Source organism: Macrobrachium rosenbergii, chromosome 17 (genome assembly GCF_040412425.1).
Source record: "Macrobrachium rosenbergii isolate ZJJX-2024 chromosome 17, ASM4041242v1, whole genome shotgun sequence".
Taxonomy (NCBI): domain Eukaryota; kingdom Metazoa; phylum Arthropoda; class Malacostraca; order Decapoda; family Palaemonidae; genus Macrobrachium; species Macrobrachium rosenbergii.
The window spans coordinates 35,440,765-35,445,764 of record NC_089757.1 but is presented as its reverse complement, the minus strand read 5'-3'; the positions used below and the strand labels follow the sequence as shown (position 1 = coordinate 35,445,764).

Below are 5,000 nucleotides of genomic sequence, written 5' to 3'. Positions count from 1 at the left end.
GCATTAAGAAATAATAGTTATATTTTTAATACCTATTCGCTGACATTCCATAACCTCATACTTACGAGAACTCCCATGCTGGAATTGTTTTGCTTTGCGCTGAAAACATGACGGTAGACTTGCAATATATGATCATGATGACAAAACTGAATTTGCATAAATGAAACTCTCGCTGCTGGGTTCCGTGAGTCAAAAAGAATTGGTGTGTGTGTGTATATATACATATATATATATATATATATATATATATATATATATATATATATATATATATATATATATGTGTGTGTGTGTGTACCTGTTATATATATATATATATATATATATATATATATATATATATATATATATATATATATATATATATATATAAATAGTAATTGTTTCACATGATATCTGTTTAGTCGATTTTACACAATAATAGTATATACCCCTAAACTACATGTTATTTAGCAATATATATTTATATATTTACACAAACAGACACTCATACACATACACTCACACACACACACACACACACACACACATATATATATATATATATATATATATATATATATATATATATATATATGTATATGTGTGTGTGTGTGTATGTGTGTGTTTGTGCAAATATATAAATCTATATTGCTAAATAACATGTAGTTTATGTATATACTATTATTGTGTAAAATCGACTAAAACAGGTATCACGTGACAATTATTATATATAAAGTCAATATATCTTATAAAAGTAACTACCCAAAAAAATGACAAAACATAATCAAACATTAAGAACCACCATCTTCAGAGACACAAGCAATTAAAACGTTATGATTCTCCATAAAACTCAAGCGTCCCCCCAAATGCAGAGAATCATTAACGCGAGAAACATCGCTGGCAAGTTCCAGGCATCCTGGTTCCAGGTTCCTACGCAAGGCTGGAAAAGCAAGAGTTCCAGCCTTGCTCCCATCCTCCTCGCAGGATTGAAAAGGGGGCGGGATGCCTTGCCCAAGAACATGGCTCCAGCCTGTCCAGACTATGTGTGTGTGAGAGAGAGAGAGAGAGAGAGAGAGAGAGAGAGAGAGAGAGAGAGAGAGAGAGAGAGAGAGAGAAGGGGTTTTTTCTTCTCGCGCATTGAAGACATGTACAGTATGAGAGAGAGAGAGAGGAATTTTTCTGGGAAGAAGGCTGGAGAGAGAGAGAGAGAGAGAGAGAGAGAGAGAGAGAGAGAGAGAGAGAGAGAGAAGGGGATTTTTCTTCTCGCGCATTGAAGACATGTATGTATACGAAATACTACAGAGAGAGAGAGAGAGAGAGAGAGAGAGAGAGAGAGAGAGAGAGAGAGAGAGAGAGAGAAGTTTTTCTTCTCTGCATTGAAGACATGTATGTATACGAAATACTACAGAGAGAGAGAGAGAGAGAGAGAGAGGAGAGAGAGAGAGAGAGAGAGAGAGAGAGAGAGAGAGGAATTTTTCTTGAGAAGAGAGAGGAAGAGAGAGAGAGAGAGAGAGAGAGAGAGGCTAATTTCTTTGGGAAGAAGGCTGGAGAGAGAGAGAGAGAGAGAGAGAGAGAGAGAGAGAGAGAGAGAGAGAGAGAGAGAGCTAAGAGAGAGAGAGAGAGAGAAAAGAGGAGAGAGAGAGAGAGAGAGAGAGAGAATTTTTCTTGGAAGAGGGATGCAGATTGAGAGAAGAGAGAGAGAGAGAGAGAGAGAGAGAGAGAGAGAGGATGAATAAAGGGGATATGTACAGATAAAAGGTTGGGGTTAAATACTTGCGGAAAGCGACTGAGGATTTTCAGAATTTCAAAGATATTCTGACTTTGAGTAAAACAGCTGTTTACGAATCTTTACGAAGGGTTGCGAATCATTTACGAATACGCTGAGCGTATGACCTTCATTTGGCGTAGTATTCACAAAATACATGTATATATATAAATATACAGACAGATGGATAGATAAATAAACAGGCAGATATATCTATCATATATTATATATAGATATATATATATGTATATATATATGTGTGTATGTATTATGTATATATATATATATATATATATATATATATATATATATATATATATATATATATATATATATATATATATATATACATATGTGCTGTGTGTTGCGCGCGGGGACGCACGTTTCGCATGAGTATACACCTCATTTCTTCCAGCTAAAAAACGAGGTAACAGAAAAAACATTTATAAACCATATACGGGACAACTGCATTTTTTTCCACAGTTAATAAAATATTCCCTTCCCCTACCCCCTTTTCTTATTCCCCCACTCCCCCCATCGCTTTACCCACGAATAAACCACTTTTCCAGCCCAATAGAAAGAGAGGCCCCGAAAACGACACGAAATAAAAAAATAAAGGAAAGAAAAAACTCCTCAACAAAGACAATCAAATTTATGATCTTCGGATGGCAGAGGGATAAAAAAAAAACCTTAAACCAGTTTTTGTGAGGCCTGAGAGCGTCATATTCACCACATAAATAAGCACCCGAGACGGGAAGATATTTTCAACTCGTATTTTACTAATGAATAAGAACCGCAAGAGACTCCTTCTCCTTCTCCTTCTCCTTCTCCTTCTCCTTCTCCTCCTCCTCCTCCTCCTCCTCCCCCTCTTCCTCCTCTTCCTCCTCTTCCTCCTCCTCCTAATCCTCTTCCTCCTCCTAATCCTCCTCCTTCACCACCTACTCCTCCTCCACCTCTTCCTCTCTCTCTCTTCTTCTCCTCCTCCTCCTCCACCTCTTCCTCTCTCTCTCTTCTTCTCCTCCTCCTCCACCTCTTCCTCTCTCTCTCTTCTTCTTCTCCTCCTCCTCCTCCTCCTCCTCCTCTTCCTCTCTCTCTCTCTTTCTCTCTCTCCCCTCCTCCTCCTCTCCCTCCTCCTCCCCACTTTCCCTCTCCTCCTCCTCGTCTCTGTCCTCCTTCTCCTCTTCTTCTTCCTCCTCTTCCTTCCCCTCCTCCTCCTCCTCCTCCTCCTCCTCCTCCCCATCCTCCTTCTCCTCCTACTCCTCCCTCCTCCTCTTCCCCCCTCCTTCTCCTCCTCCTCCTCCTCCCCCTTTCTCCTCCTCCCTCCTCCTCCTCCTCCCCCTCCTCCTCCTTCTAAAATGGAATTAATGGCACACACATGAATTATCGCCGTAAGCGGCAAATGAGCCTCTCATAATACACTGTTCACGAATTACTTGGTTTCAAGTTAATAAGCCGGCAAGAGACTGTATATACAAAAGAGAGAGAGAGAGAGAGAGAGAGAGAGAGAGAGAGAGAGAGAGATGGCAGTAAGCCAGGAGGAAGATATGCATTTCGTTATGAGCGAAGCTGTGCCGTTTCTGGATACATATATACATTTATACATAGAATCCACGCATGCTGCAATAAGCGAGGAACGACTTACGCAGCAATAAACAGGGAACGAATAAAAGGAGTGATGATAATCGCGGAGAGGATTGATGCAGCAATAAGAGAGGAATTACAAGCGACACTGATAACCAGGGAAGAAAAGGTCTGTGGCGACAGTGAGGAGAAATTGCGGGTACAATTACGGGAAATGGATTGTTCAGGTGAGATGATACAACAATCAGGAGTGATATGGAGTCAGAGATGATTGTTCCACTACAAATGAAGCAGATTGAAGATTGTAGACGTAATATTCGAGTGGTGTTTTGAAATTATTTTTATTGTCCTTTGCTGAAACTTCAAACCCACCTAATCCAGTTGGGAGACTGATAACACAAACATTATTTATATATATATATATATATATATATATATATATATATATATATATATATATATATATATATATATATATATATATATATATATATATACATACATATATATATAATATATATATAATATATATATATATATATATATATATATATATATATATATATATATATATATATATATATATATATAATTATATACAAATCGCAAACGCTTTCATGTAAAATTAATATTTCCTTCTGAGTATCATTTATCGATGAATAGTCCAGTAACAACTTGAAAAAATGAAATAATTTGTAATAAGGTCGAAATAAATTTGGTCAATATTTGACATCGAATAATATATGTAAATCCATCCTCCTATAAACTCGCGCAATAAACACGGAAAACAATTTATGAAACAGAATTTCTCTTACAAACATAACAGTAAACAAGTAAAAATGCGCCGAAGTTTCTCCGGCGCAATCGAGTTTTCTGAACAGCCGTATAATCAAGGCCACCGAAAATAGATCTATCTTTCGGTGGTCTCGGTATAATGCTGTGTGAGCCGCGGCCCATGAAACTTGGCCTACCTCATATCGTTGCCAGAAGCAAGATTATGGCTAACTTTAACCTTAAATGAAATAAAAACTACCGAGGCTAGAGGGCTGCAATTTGGTACCTTAGATGATTGGAGGTTGGATGATCAACATACCAATTTGTAGCCCCCTGCCCTCCGCAGTTTTTAAGATCTGAGGACGGACAAAAAAAAAAAAAAAGAGCGGACAGAATAAAGTGCGGACGGACAGACAAAGCCGGCACAATAGTTTTCTTACAGAAAACTAAAAGTACAAAAGTTACGTCGTGAAATAAGCTTTTCTGTTACAGCGTTACAGCTCCCCTTTATCCACCTTCATAAACGCCGCTCCGTATTTCTCGATTTCCACAAAATATTTAAAACACAAAATATTTAAAACGACCGACGAAAACATTTACCCCCTGTTTCACACACCCCAGTCGACATGATCCCTTTTGCTTGCGGTTGCATTAGCGTCCTTATACCTACTAGCCTGCCTGGATAACCCTCTCTCTCTCTCTCTCTCTCTTATATGGCCTTAAGTAAAAGGAGCTGTAGATTTTTCAACGATTCAGATTTAGAGTTTTTTTTAACTAGCGTTTCTTAACTCTCTCTCTCTCTCTCTCTCTCTCTCTCTCATATTTATACGGCCTCAAAGCGAGGATTAGGTTTTTCATCTATCCAAATTTAGTTTTTTCTTAACTGACATGATTCTCT

At 38.0% G+C, this 5,000-nt stretch overlaps 1 long non-coding RNA gene across 2 annotated transcripts in view; it reads right to left on the bottom strand.

Moving 5' to 3' along the window:
• The window catches only part of LOC136847854 (uncharacterized), a 200,426-nt gene that overhangs the window by 100,508 nt on the left and 94,918 nt on the right, over positions 1 to 5,000 (bottom strand). The gene's annotated exons all lie outside the window — the stretch shown is intronic.